Source organism: Falco peregrinus, chromosome 6, assembly GCF_023634155.1.
Source record: "Falco peregrinus isolate bFalPer1 chromosome 6, bFalPer1.pri, whole genome shotgun sequence".
In the NCBI taxonomy this organism is placed as follows: Eukaryota; Metazoa; Chordata; class Aves; order Falconiformes; family Falconidae; genus Falco; species Falco peregrinus.
Window position 1 is genome coordinate 42,487,340 of NC_073726.1, and position 14,237 is coordinate 42,501,576.

At 40.2% G+C, this 14,237-nt stretch overlaps 1 protein-coding gene across 1 annotated transcript in view; it reads right to left on the minus strand.

The window, feature by feature from the left end:
• TMEM117 (transmembrane protein 117) overlaps positions 1 to 14,176 on the minus strand; it is a 235,217-nt gene extending 221,041 nt beyond the window's left edge. The window contains exon 1 of the mRNA XM_005242091.4: positions 14,073 to 14,176. The gene's annotated coding sequence lies outside the window, so the exon portion shown is untranslated. The remainder of the gene's footprint in view (positions 1 to 14,072) is intronic.
• Positions 14,177 to 14,237: the final 61 nt, after the last annotated feature.

Here is a 14,237-nt window from a genome sequence, read left to right on the forward strand (position 1 = left end):
TGTGCTGGTATTGCTGACATCCCAGGAAAATGTTTACAGGATGCTCTTAGCATTGCATTTTCACTGGGTCTTAATGCAATATGTACTAGTTCTGGTCAGTGCCCAAGACAGGCAAAACCAACCTGAAGCTGCTGGACACAGCCTCGGTGTATTGTTGTGAAGTCAGGTAACTCCATTGGAGCGGATCATCAAATTTAGAACATGGATATACATTTGGCTGCTTCAGACCAAGGTACGGAGGAACGTGGCTGAGGTCCACTGAAGAATGTGGAAGGGTCTTTAGGTGAGCCATGCTCTGAAAGACCAACACTACCAGAGCAAGCATAAGATGAAGACTTGTGAATCCCTTTGGTACTTACAGGAATATAGTTTTATATATTTTTGTAAATAAACATAACTGTATTGAAGGTACCTGACATAGTCACCGCATTATATTCCTTGGTGGAGTAACTGATGAGACCCTCAATTCTAGGCAGAAAGATGCAACGTTCAATATTTAACAGTAGGCCCCCCTTCCCAAGCTATCTGAACAGCGAACAGAAAACTAAAATATTCAGAGACAAAAAATCACCATGTGCAATGGAAGACTACAAAAATACAGCATACAGTACTGCCTGTTCATGCAACAGCTCTGTGTGCGCTGCCACGCTCGCAGGACTCCGTCTCCTTCTGTTCAACAAATGAGAATCCCCAGAGGAGGCAGCACCTACCACAAAGGAAATCACACTCTTCATGCACCTACACACCAAAACAAAGTTCTCTTCAGCTCAGGTGGAAACCCATGCTACAACTACAAAGCATTCATGAATATTTTTTCAAATAGTAAATCAGTGAACAAGTTTTTGAAGCCACTAAGTCAATCAAATGAAAATCATCTACGTCTCCATTAAAGTAACCAAAAGCATAAGCGCACCATACTCCTCCCCTAAATTTCACACTGCAATAGCTTTCTTAGAGGAAGCTTATTTTTCAAAAAAAATGTAATATTTCACTCGTATATTAAAAAAAAAAGCTGGAGCACTCCTATTCATTTTTTTTTAAAATCAACCAATCAAGATTCAGTTGAATAAATACATACCTGAATAGCAACACTTAACAAATAATCTAAGTAGACAAGACTCAGGCCCACTCACTAAAAAACAGGAACTGTCAGCAACAGAAGAGTATAAACAAACTCTTATCTACAAAATTGTCAGCAAGCGAAAAGCCGGCGGTAAAACCAGTAAGTTGAACCTAAAAAGCAGGTTGAATCAGGACAATGAGTCATCTTGAATGCTAGTTTCGATACTTGTGAATGAAACTACTTTACCAGCACTCCTACTACAAAACAGCACTTGTGTAAAGGCTATTGTTTTACACTGTTTCCAGCAGAGACCTGTGAATACTGAACCAACTGTATATAGGTCTTACTGCAGTACTGATTTCTGGTGTCATTTTACACTCAAAATATGAGGAATCAGCCTTCTGCACATTAGTCTGTAACTGGAAAGTTCTCTTACAAGATTCTGTTGCCTCAGACACCTCTGTCTGGTGCAGGAACATGAGTCGAGCTACAGCATGTTCCAAAATAATGAAGCTGCACCAAGAGACAGGTTTCTTTGCTTTTCTATGCCAAAGCAAAAGTGCGACTTTTGTCAGTGAAAAAGCTGCAGGTCCAAACTAAAAAGACTCATGCAATGACTCTATTAAAAAACTAAAAAGAAGATGCAATTTATTATAAAATCCTGTGTATCCAGGACTGAAAGGTAATTCTGGAGATTAGGAAAAAAAAATGCTATAGCTTCATCTGAGAAAGCACTCTGATACCCCATGTTAACTATAACAACTATGCGCTTGGCTGCTTGATCCACAGAACTGTGGGTCACTTAACACTGATGGAATTTCACAGAATCACAACATAGCTGAGGCTGGAAGGGACCTCTGGAGATCCTCTAGCCCAGCCCTCTGCTCAGAGCAGGGCTGTGTCCAGTTGGGTTTTAGGCATATCCAAGGCTGGAGACTTCACAGCCCCTCTGGGCCACCTGTTCCAATGTTCAACCACCCTCACAGGAGAAAGGATTTTTAAGTTAAATGGAACTTTCTGTATTTCAGTCTGTGCCCACTGCCTCTCGTCCTTTCGCTGGATAGCACACTGGGAAAAGACTGGCTTAATTTTCACTCCTCCTATCAGGCTTTTAGGCACATCGATAAGATCCTCTCCCTTGAGTCTCCTCTTCTCAAGGTTAAACAGTCCCAGCTCTCTCAGCCTGTCCTCCCACTCCTTTCAGCTGTGGTTGCACAAATGCCTCTTCCCTGGCTTGCTGCTTGGAAAAAGTACTTCTTCATTCCCTCAAACCTCGAAACCCCATTACTTGGGGACTGTGCTCCTAATGTATTTTTCTTCCATCCCGCTGCTGTGAGTTGACCCTGGCCAGCAGTTAAGCACCCACACAGCTGCTAGCATGCTCCCCCTGCCTCCTCCCCCAGTGGCACAGGGGAAAGAATAAGAGAAAAAGAGAGAAAACTTGTGGGCTGAGATAAGGATAGTTTAATAAGTGAAGGAAAAAAGGGATAATTAATAAAATGTCATAAGTGAGCATTAAAAAGAAGTGCTGCTAAGGCAGTCACTCACCAAGTCCCACAAGCAGACCAATGCCTGGCGAGTCTCTGCCTCTGATAGCCAGCTTCGAAGCCAACCCTCATCCCACCCTTTTGCTCTATCAGTTTTATTGCGGAGCATGACATCATATGGCATGGAGTATCCCTTTGGTCAGCTGGGGTCAGCTGTCCTGTGTCCCCTCCCAAATTCTTGCCTATCCCCACCCTATTTTGCTGGAGTGGGATTGTGGGCAGAGTGGGAAAGAGACTCAGCCTTGATGCTGTGCAAGCACTGCTCAGCAATAGCTGAAACATTGGCATATTTTCAACATTGTTTTAGCTACAAACCCAAAACACAGCACAACATCACTGCTGTGAAGAAAGTTAACTTAATCCCAGTACACCTGCAAAAAACATCCTTGGAACAAAAAGACTCCCCCCTTTCAAATTTCACAGTCACAGTTGTGGCAACCCATCTCAATCATACCACTAAAGATCTACTCATTATCTGCCTCCCCAACCAATTTCTTACTGTCTAGAAGACTAGAAAGCAGCACATTAAAACATGAAGCAAATGGAGAAAAAACAAAAGCTGACAACAGTTAGTGTATAACTAAAGAGTTATATAATTTAAGAACTTAGAATAAAGAAAAAATATATATGCCATGGAAAGTAAGAATGTTAAGTTAACCAGAGATAATGATATTGCAAATACTAGTACTGCTTTACTACTAGACGTGAAAAACAGAATTCTCTAAAAGAATGTGGAAGAGCAGAACATATTTGGAAAACCTAAACAGTGTTTTCCCATTATGTAACATTGAAATATTTTCCAATAAATCAATAATAGGAAAAGATAGTAAACAGCAGCAACACAAACTTTTACTTTTAAATGGCAGGTTGAAGAGTTATTAGAAAAATAAATGAAAGGAATGATAGACAGCAATATTAATAACTAAATTTGTTTCCTAACAACTTCTGAAATGCTGAGGAAATTTCATAGAACTGGAAGAAAGTTAATGTGGTAACAATATTTAAAGGGTAAACAGCATAATTATAGGCTTCCCAGGCTGACAGCAAGCATGGGCAAAAATATGGGAAAGGCAGGTTCAGCTCTCAATTGATGGAAGTGAAAGGGAGAACCAGAATAACCAAACGGAAAGCAGTGGTGCAGGCTGTGCAGCCATGTAATCCCCACTCCCTACACACACACGTACACGCACACGTGCGCGCACACACACATACACACACACTCACACTTACGCACACTGTAAGTCAGGGTAGTCACCAGGTTTTGTGGTGATTTTGTCCTAACTAATGCCTCTGTTTCTGCAAGAACAACCGGCAGTAATATGAGCCCAGAGAACAACTCTGAAAAACTGTTCTGATGTCACTTATAGGACATTATGCATTTTTTTGGTTAGGTCAGTACCAATATATACATGCCTGAACTCTTCAAGGTATTTATGTGATCAGATACCTACTGACATTTCAATGAAAGAATGAGGATGAGACAAAATCAACATTACATGCAATACGCAGATGAACTACTGGGCTTCCAAGTCATGAGAAAGGGCCTTATTTCTGATTCTACTCAACATTTTGCATCAATGAAACAAGAAAGAGATTGCAAATTATCTAAGATGAAGGAAAATAAAAGTAATGGCAAAAGGACACATTTCTGTCACTAAACCTCTGGACTCTGACTTGTTGGCTACAACCTAAAACATTTCAAACACAATGTAAATGTGAATAGGAGCAAATTATATCTGCTGTTTCTGTAAGGCAGGAAAAAAAAAGCAGAAAAAAAAAAAAAGCTTGGCTATAGCTTTTAACAAATATAAATGATGTCCTAGCTACAAATGTTAGTGGAATCTTGGGGTGTGGGTGATTAATCTGTACTTTTTTATCTTTGTCAAGCAAGTTTTAGTTTACCAAGGAGAAGTTAAGGGATGGTTTCATCATTGTTGATAGGTTAAATCACCAAAATAAAATTTTGAGCAAAATTTAATACCTGTATCTAATTTTGCAATACCAGTGGAACTGGGGACAAAAAAGAGAATCAACTTTAAGTGACCTTTTACATACCATGAAACAGAACTTCAGTCCTGGAGTCAAATGATACAGGGCTCATCAAGGTTAAAGCAGAAGTTGTACTGGAAGTTTTGAAGATTATAGTCAAATGATAAACAAAACTTACATTTGAATGAAGTACTTCTGTTTATCCAGACCAAATTTACTGCAAGCAAATGTGACCTGCTTCACATAACCTACACTGATTTCAAACAGGCAGCCAGCACACCCCTAGCCCCAAAAAAATCACTTAAGAACTGTCTAGTGAGGTGAATTCACACCACTAATTACATACCTTTTAAGCGCATCTGCTGGCCATATGGATGTGTTCAACTAATAGAACAACATGTGACTTCTTTACTAGGAAAATAAAGGAATAATCAGCTTGCAGCTACTTTAATAGTTGCATATACAGAATTAGAGAAAACACAAATTAAGAAAAAGTGGAATCTGTGTTCAGCCTTCCCAGGGATACTGCTTAACCACCCTGTCCAAGTTTATTGCAATGGTAAAAGAAGACTTCAGAAAGGTAGAATTAAAGCTGGAAGACAAAAGGTCCGAAAAATAGTAAGTGGTAACAGAAGGTCTTTGGGAAAAGAAAATATGCTCTAATGTTGCTGAACTTTAGTAAGAAAAATATAACATCACATGTTTTGTTTAGTATGAGCTTTATATTCTTTTTATATAAGCAGGCCTCAGATTACTATCTGACAAGAAAATAATTTAAGCTTTGATATCTTATTCAATACTAAAGAATAAAATTATTAAAAATAATTAGGGGTAATTTCTTAACTACATAAAAAAATAGGATAAAAAAAAAGTCTCGTGTTTTCAACTACTATATCTCATGATGTTCTTCCAAAGTGCAATGAACAACTGTACTTTGTATAAGTACAATATAACACATTGTTGCTGTAAAAGAAATGTCTGAAGGCTTCACTGTGTTGTCATATAAATTCCCTCTGTCTTGATCATATTTCTATTAGAACTAAAATAGGCACAGCATGACAAAAATTTTGCATCTTGACAAAAGTACCGATTTAAGCTCAAGCAGTGTGATAACTCAAACAATCAAATTACTTTATTTTCAAATCTCTGCATACTTGGAATCGGAGTACATTATCTAACACAACAAAAAGTCTGAGAGCTGATCATGCACTGTCACATACAGCTGACTGGATCGGGGGAACCGGAACACAGCCAGGGCAGGGAGTACTATGAGGCACTGCCAGCTGCATTGGGTGTCTTGGTAGAGGCAAACCAGGCACTGCACTAATACAACTGAGGAGCAAATCCGTCCCTGCCGAAGCAGATGCATACAGGGATCTTGTGCAAAGCATGGCTTGTCCAGGCAGTGGCTCAAACCCCAGGGATACAACTGGACTACACTTACCGACAACTTCAATGTGACTGTCCAAATGGCAGCACTTGGTGAATCAGAACTATCATCTCACTTGAAAACAACCAAAAGTACCAATATGAAGTATGTGAGAACTAATCGTAGTCTACAAATAGTAAGAGAATCATATACACACTGCTGTGCCTAGAGAGTGAAGTTTCTTGCTGTCAGATTTTTTAGTTCTGGACAAGTGATGAGAAGACCAACTTTTGTGACCTTTCTTTAGAGCCTCTTCTCATCGTACATAGGGATATGCACTATCTGTTACGCAAATAAACATTTTTTCAGTAGCCAAAGAATAGCCTGTGACAAATGTCCATTATTTTTAGCTCACACTAATGCACTGTGAAAAAGCATAGTTACACAAAAAAAATTACAATGGTAAATCTAATAATTTATTTAGCAGCTGGAACTCCACTGAAAAGGGATAGGCACTTTGAATAAGTGCCCGAGGGAACAAGTAAGAATGTACCATGTGGTCAAAATGTCCTTTGTTTGTATATTGCATTTCCTTTTGTTTATAAGAAGAGCAGTGAGTGCACTATAGTCTTTTGGAACTGAAATGAAGTACTGGAGAGCTTCAGCTTATGCTGAGACATAGCATGCATCTGAGTTTATGTGTGCCTCTGAGGGTCTTATTCTGCTGGAAACTAAATGCAAGACCTGAGCACTAACAAAGTTTTAAATGCTAGAAGGGAACAATGCAACTACTTCAGGTTTCACTGCAAGCCCTTCTCTTACCCTTCTTGCACATTTTTGTCTATTTAAACAGTAAGCACTGCAGAGTAAGGATCTATGTTGGTTTTATTCTGTCACATGTCAGAATGCTTTCTGCAAACAATGAGTAATAAAATCCCTAACTGGCCTCACGGAGCCCTTTTGGGATAAAACTTCCCATGTTTTCTTGCTACTATTTTTTGATAGTAATTTATGGGTAGAAACTGGGCGTTGCTTGTGAATAACTCAGGAGAAAAGACTATCTGACTGAATTCCTCTCCTGCAAGTGGGACCCCATGAGTAGGAAGAACCCTTTGTCCCAGGTGCTCCCATTCTTTCACTCCAGCCTCAACATCTCTCAGAAGATCTTAGCTGTCCTCATGATGCCTACATCAAAATGTGAAATTATCTAACAACAGTTTGAACTTTTTCTTAATTTCTTTGGAAATTTGGGTAAAATCACAAAAAAGCAGTTGAGAGACATACAAGAGGCCATTAGAGGGAACCTGTTATTTGATAGATAAGGAATCGGTTGGATGGTTGCATCCAGAGAGTGGTGGTCAATGGGTCAATATCTGCACGGAGATCAGTGATGAGTGGTGTCCCTCAGGGGTTCATATTGGGACCAGTACAGTTTAATATCTTCATCAATGACATAGACAGTGGAATCAAGTGCACCCTCAGCAACTTTGCAGACACCACCAAACTGAGTGGTGCAGTTGACATGCCTGAGGGACAGGATGCCGTCCAGAGGGACCTGGAAAAGCTCAAGAAGTGGGCCCACGTAAACCTCATGAGGTTCAACAATGCCAAGTGCTTGCACCTGGGTCAGGGCAACCTCTGGTATCAATACAGGCTGGGGGATGAAGGGATTGGAAGCATCCCTACCGAGAAGGACTTGGGAGTACTGGTGGATGAAACACTGGACATGAGCCAACAATGTGCACTTGCAGCCCAGAAAGCCAACCCTATCCTGGGCTGCATAAAAAGAAGCATGGCCAGTAGGTTGAGGGAGGCAATTCTGCCCTTCTCCTCTGCTCTGGTGAGACCCCACCTGGAGTACTGTGTTCGGCTTTGGAGTCCTCGGTACAGGAAAGATGTGGACCTATTGGATCAGGTCCAGAGGAGGGACACAACAATGATCAGAGGGATGGAACACCTCTCCTATGAGGAAAGCACGAGAGAATGGTGGTTGTTCAGCCCGGAGAAGAAAAGGCTCTGGCAAGACCTCAGTGCAACCTTTCAATACTTAAAGGCAGATTATAAGGAAGATGGGGATAGACTTTTTAGCAGAGCCTGTTGCAACAGGACAAGGGGTAATGGTTTCAAACTAAAAAAGGGTAGATTCAGATTAGATATAAGGAACAAATTTGTTACAATGAGTGTGGTGAAACACTGGAACAGGTTGCCCAGAGAGATGGTAGATGCCTCATCCCTGGAAACATTCAAGGTCAGGTTGGACGGGGCTCTGAGTAACCAGATCTAGTTGAAGATGTCCCTGCTCACTGCAGAGGGGGTGACTTTTAAAGGTCCCTTCCAACCCAAACTATTCTATGATTCTATTAGGTCTAATATGTTCACAGCCATACATGCCATGGAGAAATGGGCAGGAACCAGGGATCTCGGGAATGATAGACAAAATGTCAAAAGAAAATATAATACAAAAGACTGAAATTTTCAAATATTGATACTCCTAGGCTATAAGGTAAACAGTCTTAGCAAGGCCCAGAGGCTGTGCAATGCTCTGTTTAAGAGAGGAAGTGACTTAGGACTTTGTGCCTTCAGCACAGAGTATAAACAATGCCTTGGCCAGAGTAGCATTTGCTTCATCTGGCATTAGTTTGTACTAAGTGTACCTCACCAGGAGAGGAACCACCATCTCTGTAATAATGGCAAACAAGATAAACAATTGCACATAATCAGCATAGTGCTGAAGTTTGAGCTGAAAGTGTTTCACAATGACTCAATGCATTCATCTAAAGTAAATACTAAAAAAAAGCGGAAATAGATATGAAAGGAATGTTGCCCAGCATCTCTCTTCTGAATTCAACAGGAAAATTACTGGATTTGTGCTAGTGTTACACCAGTTTATCATCCTAGGTCATCTGCCATTAGAAGCCATTCACATACTCCCTACTAGTAGAATCCTGTCTGTATCAAAGCCAGTGAGAGAATCCTTAATGATTTCAGTAAGGTCATGATATCATCCAGGTAATACTAGGAAAAACAGAAGTATAATCTCTAATTTTTGTAATATGCATTTTCACATAATCATTGTATCTGCCTTTTTATTATTTTTAAAATATTTTTAATAACAGGAATATTTGAGTGAGGAAATCTCAGAGAAAATGACTACTTTCCAGAGTATGGAAAACCACCTACCAGCTCATTAGATCATGTGAACTTCAAATACTGCTTTATGTTCAGGCATAACTATTGGGCAGACAGGCCACCCACCTGCAGGAGACAGTTATCAATCTTGGCAGATAAGGTCTACTCTAAATCTAGACAGTATTGTGTTTGGTGGCTCTCTGCCAGGACTCACTAGCTTTCTAAAAGGGGTCCTTCTACAGTCACCATGGGCTGGGCTGTCAGTATGATCATCCAAATGGGACTGAAACAGTCCCAGGCACATTTTCCTTCCCATCAAGAAACAACTGGCAAATCCAATGGAGTTGAAATTGACATGAAAATATGAAAGTAGAGGTTTTTAAGACATCGAATGTACCCAGTCTCTTAAAAAATAAATGGATATTGGAACAATTTTTCTAGATTGAGATCCAAAGGAAGATTTTACATGAACACAAATTGCAGCTCATGTTTGCCTTGGAGTTTTTTCCAATACAAGGTGTTCATTTAAGTGAAGCTTCTTGGTGGCAAGAAGACTTCATTCCTGTTGAATGAAGATAATAATATGGCTTCAGTTACTGCTTTATCATCTTTGATCTGGGCTACAGCAATGTAATACACCTTGCTTTAAGTAATAAATACATCTCTTTAGCCACTCACCTACTGGAGCAGATCATGTACTGCATCTGTTTTCCGTGCAGTCTTCCCCTAGAACCTAGTTAAGATTTTAAATCCTGGCATTTATGGTCAGGCATATGATGGTCTGGGAGGAAGGCACACATGCAGTAGCTAAGCCCTGATAGCTTAAAATGGAAATTGTGACTTATAAATCTGTTCCAAAGGCCTAAGGATGCTGTGCAGGTCTTCACAAAGTTTTTCTTGCTTTCTTTGACCTAAGAATCACTGTGAACATCATGCAAGATAATTCCTAAAAAGCTCTTGTGGTCTCTACACACAAGGAAATTTCTTGGAACTTGTCATCAGTAACTGGCAAGGCAAATGTAGTCGTACTGTTTAATGCACTTCAGAAATGCATTCAAATAACACACCAGGGAGGCAGTACAGAAAATCTGAAAAGAGTGGCTGAAAGCATGATTGGACCACAAATAATTTTGCACCATGATTTTGCATTAGTATTTACATGTTAGTTCATCACTACTATTAGGAAAAGTACATGAAAGAACAGAAAATATTTGAGAAATTTCATAATTTAAAAAATCACTGACAGCATGAAACAATTTGACCATCATATTTCCCATTATGCCGTGCATACAGAATGTTGAGGTACCACATCTAGTGTCTATATACAGATTTACCAGGTCAGAGTAAGGGCTAGAAATGGACAAAGATATCAACAAACCACATACAGAATCAACTCCTTAATAATGTCTGGAGGCACTCAGCAGAACAGAAAGATGTAAGAAATATGGGAACTCCCACCAGTTGTGCTTTGTTCCATTCTTACTATCAAAGCATAGCAAAACACAACAATCATCTACAATTTTTAGGATAACAAAATCTATTGCTTCAAATCTGTTTTCATCTATGGTAGTGGCTAGGAAAACCTCAGTGTATCAAACTTAGCTATCTACTGTATTGTAATTCAGTTTAAAATAGTTGTCTATCTACCTAGCACTTCCCTGACCACTCACAGACAATGCATACTGTTTGTTAGAAAGAAAAGCCCTCAGATGATGAATATTGAGATGGTTTATTTGCTCATTTATGAGAAATGAACAGAAATACCTCAGAGCATAAAGAAAGTAAGACATATATATTCATACTGCTGTAAAGAATTACTGATGAACATAACGTGAGAGCTGTCCACACTGTAATAAAACCCACTTGCTGTAATGGCAAGAGAGCAATGAGCTCTTATAGCAATACTTCTACTAACAGACTATCCATAAAGTCTGAAGAAATACCTGTTTGTTTGACTTGAACATAGTGTGTTGGTTGATCAGAGCAACATCCACTGAGACTTACAAACAGGTAACACTAGCATGCTCAGAAATCAAGGCCCATTTTGCTAGGAACACCTTTCACATATAACTTGAAAGTAATACACAAATATGGTTCTAGGAGTGGTGTGATTTCTCATTTCTTTTTTTAGTAGCCTATGGGTGTATGGGAATGGAGATTACTGGAAGCAAACAGAGCTGAAAAAATGAACTTTTCACATATTTCTGAAGGAAGTGTTTGATATTCATTCTTACGCTATACGGAAGAAAGTTCATCTTGCTGATGGACTAACTCCGTAATACTATAATTATCTTGTGAAAATATGGTTATTTTTTAAGAACATGCTGATGGGGGAAAAGAATAATCTAAGATGAAGCTTTGAAGAGTGTCAGAATAGAGATCTCCACAGCAAGAAAATAAAGTAACATTGCTTAGAAAAAAGGTTTTCACTCTAGCTATTGCAAATGTGTTTAGTGTTTGAAGTGTCACCTCAAGATAGGTACTGTTTGCTGAAATAAAAACTGTATGTAAAAAAATACGTGCATTTCCATTGTCAGGTGGAAAATTATAGCCAAACCTGGAACAGGCCTTGTTGGCAACATCACAACAGGAGAAAATTATGGAACTATGAACACAATTAACTGAGGATTCCCTTGAGATTATACCCACAGCATTGAATCAACTAGCATTAGTGAATAGAGCATTGTTAAATCAATGAAGGACTAAATGTATAGGGAAAGACAATAAAGGCACTAAAAATGAAAACAAGACCCAGAAGTCACATAAAAAAATGCTGTACCAAAGTCTATTAAAAATATTTATTTTTATTAAATGTCATTTGTTACTCAGTTAAAAGAATATTACTAAAATTTGGGGAAGTGCAATATGCTGTTTCCACCAAAACAATTGCAGCCTTACTTAGATACAAAACCTAACATATACTGGAAAAAATTATTCAAGCATAGGGAAGAAACTATAACTAATAAAAGGAAAAATGTTACTTAATGAATATGCTAAAAAATAAACCTCCCTATTCTTATCTTGACAGTCTTATGATTTGGATAGCAGTTTAATAGTCAAAAACATTTTAGTAAGACTCTGAAGTACACAATTCAGAAGTTCAGGCATCTTCAATGGACATAAAATGCCCAAGTGTTTGTTTCTGTGCAACATCTCTTCTTTGTCAAACATCAAACACTGTAATATAGGAAAATATTTGTGATGCTGAGATTTCAAAAAAATACTTTAGACCTTCAGTTTGTCTTTTTGCCAAAAAGGTGCTATGAAATGCCAATGTGTACCAGCTTTGTTTCATATGAAGCAGGCATTAAGATCCCACTTCTGTACTTCAAAACCCTGTGGACAGGCTGGTGGGAATTGATGTGATGTGACCTCATAGACAAGGTGATCTGAATATGATGGCAGTCATTATAGTCTCATATCACTCTGATATTTCCCATCTAAGCATGGGTTTCCACTGAAAACACAGTTCCACAGTCTTAGCTACACATCCTTTTAACCACATTGTGTCACTAGTAGTGCTCCTGGGGACACACGACTAACTGGACCAAGGAACTGATCTGTCTTTTCAGGACATCTGTCTATTAAGGAAAATCTCCTTTTCCCTCAGAAATGTTCAGGTAAATCCATCCTTTACAAACACTAACACAACACAGGAGGAACCAAGAACATAGGACCAGTGGCAGGCTTAGGCTCAAATGATTTAAAGTAATCATGATAGCACCACATCCTTGGTTGCCACTCTGGCTGGATCTCTACTACCCTTTTCCTCCTGGGAAGGTTCTTCTCCAAGAGTTGCTTCATTTTTTTTATAACCTCCATGCTGCTGGAGGCTTATAATAGAGCTGACCTCTGGGTATCTGGGAGGCACCTCCTCACCGGTCTCTCATTTCTTGGTTTTACATGAAGCCTTTTCCTTGTCTTTCGACCTTCTTGCTAGAAGAAAGATAAACTGCAGCTTCTCCGTTTACCCAGCTGCTGCAGTCCTTGCAGTTAGTCCCAGCTCACTAGTTGGTGACGTGTCTCCATAGTGACTTTGTATTTGCCAGACTAGCATTACACAGCAACAGCTCACGTACTACAGTTACAGTGCGAGTTCACATATCCCAAACAGGACACTAAATCCCTCACTTCTTTAAACTGGGGATCTGGCAAAGTGCAGGCACCCACATCTATAAACACAGCTGGCTTCAAAAATTCCTGAGCTGCAGCACGCTGGAGGCAGGTCAGGTGAGCCAGGGAAGAGTGCCTTACTCTCCTATTCTTGCCTGGTCCACTGGGCTAGCAATTTGGCATGCTCTGTTACAGCATTTCTTTTGTTCTCAGGTTGAACAGTGACGCATAAATCTGAAGGGACTGTCAGAATCAGGATTTTACATTAAGTGCTCACAGCCCTGTTAGATCTACATCACCCACACATTTCACCTGTGGCATCTAATCCAGACCACAGCATGGACTAAAAACACAGACGCCAATTTTAAAGAGGAGACAGTAGCCAACTTTTGGTTGTTAAGAGGACGGTGCTTCTCAGCCTGTATGCCGACATGCCTGTGAAAGACAGCTACAAAAAGCTCATTCAGAGCATGCTTAAATTCATGACACAGGACTGTCCTTCACTGGGAACTTTAAAAGAAAAAGTTTAGGGAAACTTTATCAACACAGGTTGAAAAGGTGCAAAGGCCTTTGGATAGGCCTGACTGAGAAGGGGGTACACCCTTGGTCTGCCTGGAGCCATGCCTTGCCAACACGGACAAGTGCCTCAACTGCCAGAGCCATGCTGAAAGAGGAGAAATCTTCGCTATTTCTGTCGATGCAGTGCCACCAAGTAGCAAACAATGCAAAATTGACAGAGAATGACTGCCTTGTAAGGGGCAAGGGCTTGAGCCGTGGCTCTGGGCTCTGCCCTCACCTCTGTGCTCTTTACCGGGTGACGGCTCCCTGCAAACCCACAGCTGACACCAGCAGCCAGTCCCACCTTGCGGCGCCCTCGCTGCTGCTGCAAGCAAGAGCGGCAGGACTCCACGACAGATTCCCAGAGACGAACTTAATTCACCTCAGTCATTTTTCAGTACTTCGGCGAACACGCAGCCCCGTGGGCCGCCCGTCCCTTTCCGCCAGGGAGGCCGGCCACAGGCCGCGG